Source organism: Mauremys reevesii, linkage group 12, assembly GCF_016161935.1.
Source record: "Mauremys reevesii isolate NIE-2019 linkage group 12, ASM1616193v1, whole genome shotgun sequence".
Lineage (NCBI taxonomy): Eukaryota > Metazoa > Chordata > Testudines > Geoemydidae > Mauremys > Mauremys reevesii.
The window spans coordinates 26,312,520-26,324,000 of NC_052634.1; positions in this window are offsets into that span (position 1 = coordinate 26,312,520).

Here is an 11,481-nt window from a genome sequence, read left to right on the forward strand (position 1 = left end):
CATTAAATGACATCAGGAGATGGCGAATCTACCACTTTCCTTGGTAGCTTGTTGCTGTGGTGAATCATCCTCGCTGTTGAATATTTGTGCCTTAGTTGTAATATGAATTTGTCTCTTTTCACCTTCCAGCCATTGGGTCTTGTTAGGCCTTTCTCTGCTGGATTAAAGAGCCCTTTAATACCCAATCTTTTCTCTTCATTAAGGCCCTTCAACGCTTCAATGAAGTCACCTTTCAATCTTCTTTTGATAAGCTAAACAGGTTGAGCTCGTTCATAGCTCACTAGAAGGCATTTTTCTCCAGCCCTCAGAACATTTGGTGGCTCTTTGCTGCCCCAGCTCCAATGTCACAACATCTTTTTCAAATGAGGACACCAAAACTGGAGGCAGTATTCCAGTATCAGTCTCACTGATGCCGTGTCACCTCCTGTGACGTTATTGACATAATCTGTAACTGTATAGATCACCATTGCGACCACTGTTCTATATTTGCAGCCAATATTGTAGATACGTTGTCGTGTAAAGGGTCTAAGGAGAGGCTATGATTTGGCTGATTATAATTATGCTATCTCTAGATGTGTATCATTTTTGTAGTTGACGTTATGAATATTGGCTCTATGCTGCCCGTATTTCAAAGTTGTGCTCTGCTTCCAGGGAACACCCCAGACAAGTTGGTGTCAGTTCTACCTAGCCTGCTTGATGGCTCATTAAGGACCATCAGCTATACAATCAACCCATTGAGAGAAGGCAGATACACTTGTGACTCAGCAAGGTAAGCAGGGACCTGCCTGAGGACAGAACTCTAAAGTTTTTCTAAGGCACATGCTGGATAGAGTGTCCTTGGGACAAAAAAAGCAAACATCACATGGCAAGAGACTATAAAATGCTGATGTCTCATCTTCAATCCTACTTCATACCTCTGGAGGGACTTTGCTACAAACTGAAGCTCTCTACAAAGGACTGAATGACTCATCCCAGCTGTGGATGGACTCCAGAGACTTGATTTGAACCTGCAGTTTATTCCATCACTGCTATCAGCCTGAACCAAGAACTTCACCATTACTGTATGTGAAGGGTTAAAATCCATGTGCATTTTATATAACCACCTGGTCTATGGATTGTGCCAGCTCTTTTCCAGGCCCAAAGTCCAGAGTATGGTCAAGGGACCAGAGACCTAGCAAATAGTGATCAGCTAAGAGAAAGCTGGGTAAACAGAAAGCCTTGCTTGCTAAGATAGGCCTGGTCAGCAAATTGCCAGGTGTTGGAGCTAAGAACTAAATAATTGTATCTTATTCAGAGTTGCAAATTGAACAAAGGATCCCTGTTCCTATTGTGTTAGTCTCTCCTGTAGGGAGACGTTCTTCCCACAGATACAGCCTTACATTTAGGAAAAGTTGGCACATGTCAGTATAAGATAGGGCATCCTTCCAGGAACCAATTCCTGCCTTTAGACACACAAAAAACAATCTTTATTGCCATATACTTTCACTGTTTCTTTGTTTTAACCCCTAGGAATGTACCTGGTGGACAATCAAAGGAGTTGCTCCATTCCTATGGACCCCAAATCAGAATTCAACATTTATATTTTATACTAATAACATTTTATCAAAGTATTCATTAAATGTTAACTTGCTAACTTGAGACCATGGGCGGACACATTATGTAACCTGTTAACCACTGGCTAATGTGCTATCTTGTCTTGTTGCAAAACCTATTCTGGGGAGTGGAACTGCCTACCCCGTCACTTTCCCCCGCCCATGGAAAACCTATATATTCTATTGTAATCAATTGGTTGGCAGTGTCTCTGAGCCTAATAAGCCAGGTGACACTCCGCCAGTGCTGTGTGTAATAAACTCCTATGCTTGACCTCGCTATGGTGTGGATTTATGTTCTTCAGTGGGTAGTGATTGATCTATCAGGGATCCATTTTAACACGTCTTGTATAGAGGCAATAAAATGGATCCCCAATCGCTCTGCCGTCGACTACAGAACTCCACCGTGGTGAGAGGCAGAAGCGGAGTCAAGTGGGGAGCGGCAGCGGTCGACTTGCCCCCATTCTCATGGCCAGGTAAATCGACCTGAGATACTCCGACTTCAGCTACACTATTCACATATCTTAGGTCGACCTCCCCAGTGTAGACCTAACCTAAGAGAGATCTAAGGGCTGGGCTATGCTAGAAACATCTGTTGGCTTAGCTCTGCCTCTCAGGGGGTGAGAAACCCACCACCCTGAGCAATGTGGTTCAGCGGCCCTATGCCCTGGTGCAGGCAGCGCTAGCTCAGTGGAGGAATTCTTCTGTTCCCTCGCGTCTCTACTCTGAAGGGAGGTGATACTGTCACATTTTATGGGTAGATTTGCCTAGAGGTGAAGCCAATCCCAGCTCCACTTGGCACCAAGTATATGGCGGCACTACAGCAAGTAGAACTCTAGCCCTTCCATAGGTAGGAGGCTTCACACCTGTGTAGGGAGACCCCCATAGATCGTGTGTCTGTTCTTATGGTTTAATTTACACTCACAGCCACTGATAACAGAATTATTGAAAGTTTGGGAGTTAAGAGCTGATAGGTCAGTGGTCCAGTCCCCTCGCAGACGACCCCCCTCCCTCTCGGACAGGGGCAGGTCTGGGATCTCACACCAAATGCTCATTGTGGCTGCTAGATCCTGTGGGCAGCTCATTTAGTTTGCACCGAGGGTTGAGTCCTGCTTTGTGCACCGTGTGTGAGAATGAAAATCCTAAACCGCCCTATGAAATAACAAATGCAGCAGGACGTGGTATTGTCCCTGCCCCAAAGCAGACAGACCCATGGAGAAATGCCATTGAGTCCAGGCTAATACTCCACTGCCATTTTACCATTTTTCCTTGCTAAACTCCCTCCCAACCTTGTGGGGTCCAGAGCCCAGTATTGAGCTTGAGCCGAGATGTCTACACTGCAAATTTACCACCCCACGGCCCTAGCCTGGGAGCCTGCACTGGCACGGGACAGCCGTGGGTGTTTCATTGCAGTGTGGACATAGCCTAGCATTATGTCTACACTGCCATTAACACACCCAAGTCACTATTCTCAAACCCTGGGTCAGTTGATTCAGGCTTGTGGGGCTTGTGCTGCAGGGTTATAAAATTACAGTGTAGACACTTGGGCTTGAGCCCAGCCTCTGAGACCCCACGAGGGGTGAGGGTCTCCGAGCCTGGGCTCCAGTCTGAACCCCAGGAGCCCAAATCAGATCATCCAGGCCAGCCGGGCCAGTGGGATTTTATCACAGTCTAGATGCCCTCTCAGGGTATGTCTACACTGCAATGTAAGCCCAGGGTTAGCAGAAGTCATGTCAGCAGCCCCAACACATAAACATAAACCACAAGGGAAAGTCCCACCCCCAAATAAGCTGGGCAGTGTCCTTCTCCCTACGGTTCATAAGTCCAGCAACCAAAAGTCCTTTAACATGAGCCATCCCCTCTCTGTACCCCACTCACAGCTGTTGTCCTTAGTCAGTGCAAGCCCCGAGGTGCCTCTGTAGAGTTCACCTGCCATCCTGGGTGGAAAAGGGGAAAAATAAGAAGGCACCGTACTCACTATGGTGTCTAGGGACTCACTCATCCCTCCACAGCCACCCTGTCCTAACGTTGGTCTGACACCTACATTTTAGTGTTGGGACCCAGGCCCCGGCCCACTTGGCTATGGAACCCCTGTCCCCTGCCTAGCAAGTGCTATTGAATTGAGGGTGAGTCCCTCAGTCGGGGTCTGCCAAGCACAGTTGTGCTGCCCTTGATTCACACAGCAAGGATAACAACCCTTTATTTCTCCTGCCCCTGTAACATGGAGACTGGGAATCCAACACCAGCCACAAGTGATCATTTCGGCAAGCAACCCGACCTATTTCCAACATACTGTAAAATCCACATGCAGACTCACTGTCTTGTCCAGGCTACACTGCAGGGGCTATTCACAGGTGCGATCCCACTACTGATCAGCATGGGAGATTTGACCTGCTCTGTTTTCAACCTGGGCCGGTTCACCCCTCCTTAGGCAACCTGGGAACCCCAAGCTTCCCCGGGATCACCATATTGATGCTGAACTTAGTGCGGACACCCGATCGGCACAGCCCCCTGCAGCCCAGAACTCCTGAGCTCAAGCGATCCGCCGGCCTCAGCCTCCCCAGGAGCTGGGATCACAGGCACCAGCCACAGGGCCCGGCTGGTTACAGGGTCTCCCGCTTCCAACTTCAGGCTCAGCCTGGGAGCTCTGCGCTCTGAGCGGGTGGAAGTGGAGCCTGGAACTGAGCTGATGCACTGAGGGTTATTTGCACTGTGTGCTTCACATGGAGGTGAAAACACGGGGCACAGATCTTTGAGCACAACCCTCGTCCTGAGCAATGGGTGAGGCTGCATAAAGAGAGACCGGCTCCCCCTGGCGGGGCTGCATAAGAACATAAGAACGGCCGTACCGGGTCAGACCAAAGGTCCATCTAGCCCAGTATCTGTCTACCAACAGTGGCCAATGCCAGGTGCCCCTGAGGGAGTGAACCTAACAGGCAATGATCAAGTGATCTCTCTCCTGCCATCCATCTCCATCCTCTGACGAACAGAGGCTAGGGACACCATTCTTACCCATCCTGGCTAATAGCCATTTATGGACTTAGCCACCATGAATTTATCCAGTCCCCTTTTAAACATTGTTATAGTCCTAGCCTTCACAACCTCCTCAGGTAAGGAGTTCCACAAGTTGACTGTGCGCTGCGTGAAGAAGAACTTCCTTTTATTTGTTTTAAACCTGCTACCTATTAATTTCATTTGGTGACCCCTAGTTCTTGTATTATGGGAATAAGTAAATAACTTTTCCTTATCCACTTTCTCAACATCACTCATGATTTTATATACCTCTATCATGTCCCCCCTTAGTCTTCTCTTTTCCAAACTGAAGAGTCCTAGCCTCTTTAATCTTTCCTCATATGGGACCCTCTCTAAACCCCTAATCATTTTAGTTGCTCTTTTCTGAACCTTTTCTAGTGCTAGAATATCGTTTTGAGGTGAGGAGACCACATCTGTACACAGTATTCGAGATGTGGGCGTACCATGGATTTATATAAGGGCAATAATATATTCTCAGTCTTATTCTCTATCCCCTTTTTAATGATTCCTAACATCCTGTTTGCTTTTTTGACCGCCTCTGCACACTGCGTGGACATCTTCAGAGAACTATCCATGATAACTCCAAGATCTTTTTCCTGACTCGTTGTAGCTAAATTAGCCCCCATCATGTTGTATGTATAGTTGGGGTTATTTTTTCCAACGTGCATTACTTTACATTTATCCACATTAAATTTCATTTGCCATTTTGTTGCCCAATCACTTAGTTTTGTGAGATCTTTTTGAAGTTCTTCACAATCTGCTTTGGTCTTAACTATCTTGAGTAGTTTAGTATCATCTGCAGACTTTGCCACCTCACTGTTTACCCCTTTCTCCAGATCATTTATGAATAAATTGAATAGGATTGGTCCTAGGACTGACCCTTGGGGAACACCACTAGTTACCCCTCTCCATTCTGAGAATTTACCATTAATTCCTACCCTTTGTTCCCTGTCCTTTAACCAGTTCTCAATCCATGAAAGGACCTTTCCTTTTATCCCATGACAGCTTAATTTATGTAAGAGCCTTTGGTGAGGTACCTTGTCAAAGGCTTTCTGGAAATCTAAGTACACTATGTCCACCGGATCCCCCTTGTCCACATGTTTGTTGACCCCTTCAAAGAACTCTAATAGATTAGTAAGACACGATTTCCCTTTACAGAAACCATGTTGACTATTGCTCAAGAGTTTATGTTTTTCTATGTGTCTGACAATTTTATTCTTTACTATTGTTTCAACTAATTTGCCCGGTACCGACGTTAGACTTACCGGTCTGTAATTGCCGGGATCACCCCTAGAGCCTTTTTTAAATATTGGTGTTACATTAGCTAACTTCCAGTCATTGGGTTCCGAAGCCGATTTAAAGGACAGGTTACAATCCTTAGTTAATAGTTCCGCAACTTCACATTTGAGTTCTTTCAGAACTCTTGGGTGAATGCCATCTGGTCCCGGTGACTTGTTAATGTTGAGTTTATCAATTAATTCCAAAACCTCCTCTAGTGACACTTCAATCTGTGACAGTTCCTCAGATTTGTCACCTACAAAAGCCAGCTCAGGTTTGGGAATCTCCCTAACATCCTCAGCCGTGAAGACTGAAGCAAAGAATCCATTTAGTTTCTCCGCTATTACTTTATCATCTTTAAGCGCTCCTTTTGAATTTTGATCATCAAGGGGCCCCACTGGTTGTTTAGCAGGCTTCCTGTTTCTGATGTACTTAAAAAACATTTTGTTATTACCTTTGGAGTTTTTGCCTAGCCGTTCTTCAAACTCCTCTTTGGCTTTTCTTATTACACTCTTGCACTTAAGTTGGCAGTGTTTGTGCTCCTTTCTATTTGCCTCACTAGGATTTGACTTCCACTTTTTAAAGGAAGTCTTTTTATCTCTCACTGCTTCTTTTACATGGTTGTTAAGCCATGGTGGCTCTTTTTTAGTTCTTTTACTGTTTTTCTTAATTTGGGGTATACATTGAAGTTGGGCCTCTATTATGGTGTCTTTAAAAAGGGCCCACTCAACTTGCAGGGATTTCACTTTAGTCACTTTACCTTTTAACTTTTGTCTAACTAACCCCCTCATTTTTGTATAGTTCCCCTTTTTGAAATTAAAGGCCACAGCGTTGGGCAGTTGAGGTGTTCTTCCCACCACAGGGATGTTGAAAGCTATTGTATTATGGTCACTATTTCCAAGCGGTCCTGCTATAGTTACCTCTTGGACCAGCTCCTGCGCTCCACTCAGGATTAAATCTAGAGTCGCCTCTCCCCTTGTGGGTTCCCGTACCAGCTGCTCCATGAAGCAGTCATTTAAAGTATCGAGAAATTTTATCTCTGCATTTCGTCCCGAAGTGAAATGTTCCCAGTCAATATGGGGATAATTGAAATCCCCCACTATTATTGGGTTCTTAATTTTGATAGCCTCTCTAATTTCCCTTAGCATTTCATCATCACTATTACTGTCCTGGTCAGGTGGTCGATAATAGATCCCTAATGTTATATTTTTACTAGAGCATGAAATTTCTATCCATAGAGACTCTATGGAACCTGTGGATTCGCTTAAGATTTTTACTTCATTTGAATCTACACTTTCTTTAACATATACTGCAGCGGCTCTTCACAGGGGCAGTCCCACTGCCCAATGGGTACCAGAGTTTTGCCAGCCTCCCTTCCTGGGCTGACCTGGTTCCCCTCTCCCGAGGGGGAACTGGTGACCCTAAACTTCCCAGAAACCAGCATAGCGAGACTAATCTGAGCACAGACACCTGCTCAGCACCCCGGGGTGCAGCCCTGAACTCTGGCAATCAGCTACACTCAGCTGCCCACCCAACAAGCGTTACACGCAGGAGCCTTCGTGCCCTGCATGTTCAGGTCCCTCCCAGCGCCAGCTTCAAACTCCGCTGCTCAGTTCTAAGCGTTGGCCACACGGGGGCAGCCTAGAGCTCAGCCAACGCCTCCCGTTGCTGGTTGCGTTTCCCGCTCCTCGTGGCAGGTTCACACCCCGCAGGCAGATCTCTGAATCGGAGCCGAACCGTTCCCCAAATCCAGCGCTTTAGCAGCAGCTTTGCTAGGAAAGCGCTGACGTCCCCAAGTAACGTAAGAGCCAGAGCGCTGTGTGCGGGATCTTCTATCGGTCCCCTCACCGTGGTGTCTATCAGGCACAAGGGGAAACCAGGGAAATGTTTTCATGGCGTTTAAGGGCAGAAGGGGCCATTAGCTCAGCTAGTCTGACCCCCGAATAACACAGAATTACACCATGACACGTATTGATCCCACAGACCTTAGATAGATCAAAGCGTTTCAGCCCTCAGGAAGGAGGCTAAACTGGGTACCAGAGGCAGCGAACAAGGGGCCCCCAAGGCAATGGCAGGGAGCTGACGAGGTGAAATATGCCCAGATGATCCCAGCAGGCGACCCACCCCCATGCTGCAGAGGTGGGAGTTCCTGTTCCTCCTGCCCTTAAGAATCTCTGGTGGTAAGTGGGTCCCCACAGTTCCCCAGATAAGAATCCTCCATGTGGTTTCCCTGGCTTCACCTCCAGATAAGAACATTCTGTGGAGGGGGTGGGAGGAAGGTTGTCTGGCAGATCTGTAAAGGGGGACTGTGTCTCCCTGTCTGGCCCAGGCTCCTTGGAGGAAGTGATATCAGTGTGTCTGGCTGTCTCCATTCTTCCCGCCCATAAGAATCCCTGGTGTGTGGGTGCACCCTAGACCATTAAGGATCTCTGGTGGGTGGGTGTCTCTCTCCCCCTAGTCAGGATCTCTGGGACGTGCCTGTATAAAAAGAGACTTTGACTCACCCAGGCTGGGCTGCCATCATGGAACAGACCAGGTCCTTCTGTGGAGGGTTTGCGTTCCTCCAAGGACGTGATCTCAGTGTGTGTGGGTGTCCCTGTCCATTCAACCCTTAACAATCCCTGGTGCGTGGGTGCGCTGGGCCCCATTATAATCCCCTCTGTCTTACCCCCCATGAGGGATCCGGTGGATGTGGGTGTTCTCCATGCTACGGGGGGTGTCTGGTGCCCCTGTCCCTCCTGGTTAATGGAGTGTGTGGGTGTCCCCCAGCTCGTTAAGGATCCGTGTTGTGCGGATGCCCCCGTTCTTCTCATTAAGAATGGTGCAATGGAGCATATGGGTGTGTCCCCCACCTCATGAACTAGCTCCCGTGTGTGGTTCCCCTGCCCCCATCCAGGCTCTGTGGTGTGTGGGTGTCGCTGTTCCTCTTTTCAAGTGTTGCAGAGGGGTGTCCCTCCTCCCAATTCAGAATCCCCAGCGTGTGGGTGCTCCCATCCCCCCATCCAGGCTCTGCGGGGGGTGTCTGTATAAAAAGAGACCGTGTCTCACTATCTTGCCCAGGCTATGCGGCAGTGGCTAATCACAGGTGCAACCCCACTACTGATCAGCACAGGAGTTTTGACCTGCGCCGGTTCACCCCTCCTTAGGCAACCCAGGGACCCCAAGCTTCCCCGGGATCACCATATTGATACTGAACTTAGTGCGGACACCCGATCGGCACAGCCCCCTGCAGCCCAGAACTCCTGAGCTCAAGCGATCCGCCAGCCTCAGCCTCCCCAGGCGCTGGGATCACAGGCACCAGCCATGGGGCCTGGCTTGTGTTATAGCCTGGCAGCTGGAGCTTTAAACTCTGCTTGTGAGCTCTGTGCCTTGGCCAGACAGGGAGAGCCTGGAACTGGGAAATGCTCCTGCTTCCCCCGCCCCCATCTCATGTCGAGCTGCAGGCGCCGCTGTCCTCCCAGGTAAGATCCCAGATGTTTTGGTGCCCCCATCCCGCGTCCAGGTGTCCGGGTACCTCTGCCCCCCATACAGAATCCTGGGTGTGTGGGTGTCCGTCCCTCTGCAGAGGATCCCGGAGTGTGGATGCCCTTGTCCACCCCTACAAGATCCTGGGTGTGTGGGTCCCCAGGGTGTGAGTGTTCCCATCCCCCGATACAGGCTGGTGAGGGGTGGGGTTATAACTGGCTCTCTCTGTCCTGCGCAGGCGGTGCTACAGCAGCTGTTCACAGGGGCAGCAACCCCACTGTCATTCTGCAGCTTTAACCTGCTCCAGGGGTGACTTGCTTCCCCCTCCTTTGGGAGCCCGGGGACCCCAAACTTCCCAGAGTCACCTAATTGATGCTGAGCTGAGCTGTCCCTTGTGCAAAGCAGGAGGCCAAATTCCAGGGAAACAATGGACAAGCAGGGGGCCCTGGGCACATCCAGCCCTGGCCGTGAGATGTTCCCTCCCCTCTTTCTTTATGCCCCTGTTGTTATTTCATGGATTGTCTGGGATGGGGGAAAAGCTGAGTTCACTCCAGGTGGAGGGGAAAAAGGACCCTGAAAATCTCAGTACCCAACCCCTGCTACCAGGATCACCAAGGTGCTGGGAATCTGCATGGGAAAGGGACGGTGTGAATTGTCAAGGTGGGAATGAATAACAATCTACAACAAGATCCACCTCATTAATCACTGACAAGGCTAATCGTGCCGCAGATAGAAGGGAAACTGGGAGTGATTCTTTGCTGTTCAGCCATGGAAACAGTGACCCAATTGCACCGCAGTGAATGTGCTGGGGAAAGCTGGACTTTACAGGCAGGTGGAAAGAGCAGACCCTAGAAACACCTGGAGCTCCCCACAGCACTTCTGCCACCGGGGTCAGCTGTTGAGCGACTCACAGCGCCCCTCCCCTCCCATTACATTCCAGGAGGGGGTGGCAGCACCCCCCACCCAATGCAGGGGAGAGGGCTGAGTGTATCTCTGCACCCTGAGCCCAGGGCACCCACTCTCTCTGCCCCACACATCGAATCTGGCCTTGCAGCAGAGTGACCCCTAAGAACCAGCAACTTCCAGGACAGCAGATTTGGCCTCAGAGCAGGGAATGTGTCCCTCATGCTGCTTTTAGGCCACTAGGTGCTCTGGAAACAGGAGGGCTCTGAATGTAACCTATAGCACAAATGGCCCATCTGGGGATGTAGCTCAGTGGTAGAGCACATGCCCAGAGGTCCTGGGTTCAATCCTAGCATCTCCAGGTTCTTTTCACCCTGCTGCTTTGCTCCTGCCCTGCAGGAGTTTCAATCCTGCTCAGTGAGGGGCAAGTGCCAACTGCATGGAAGGTCTGGGGGGGTTTCTGCTCCTAAGTCTCCTCTGCACATTTAAGATTCCTACCTGCTGTGCTGCTTGGGACAAGGGTAGATGAGAAGGGCAAATCCTCCAGCACTGGAGGGAAAGGTCCCATCTGCAAAGACTGAGAGGCAAAGACTAGACTTATTTCTTGTCTGGGCCCAATCTTTTCACCTGCTATAGCCCTTGTTCCAGCTCAGGTGGTAGCTAGGGGATGTCTCATGACTGCAGCATGTTTGTTCAGTTCCACCCCCTTATAGAGCTTTGGTACCAGGCAGGAATCTTTTGTCTCTCTCTCCTGGGGAAGAGCCCCAGGTTTAAGATGGATTCCTGTACCAGGTGACATGGTCACATGTCCCATGAGACACCCCCCCCCCCCAAGCCTTCATTCTTCCTGGCCTGACTCACAGATGGTGCAGGACAGAGCCATCTCCAGTCAATTGTCCTGGTTAATGGGAGCCATAAAGAGTCCAAACCACTATTAATGGCCCACACTTTGCATCATTACAACAGGACCTCAGAGTTATAGTTCATATTTCTAATTTCAGATACAGGAATGATCGGTTCATACAATAGGATGAACACACACAGTAGATTATAAGCTGTGTAATGATACCTTACAAGAGACCTTTTGCATGAAGCATAGTCCAGTCACTTTATATTCACACTCATTAGCATACTTTCATAAAATCCTATGGAGTGCAACGTCACAGCAGGGAAAGGGTTTTACTGCGGCACCTGGGAGCAGTTGAGTTGCATG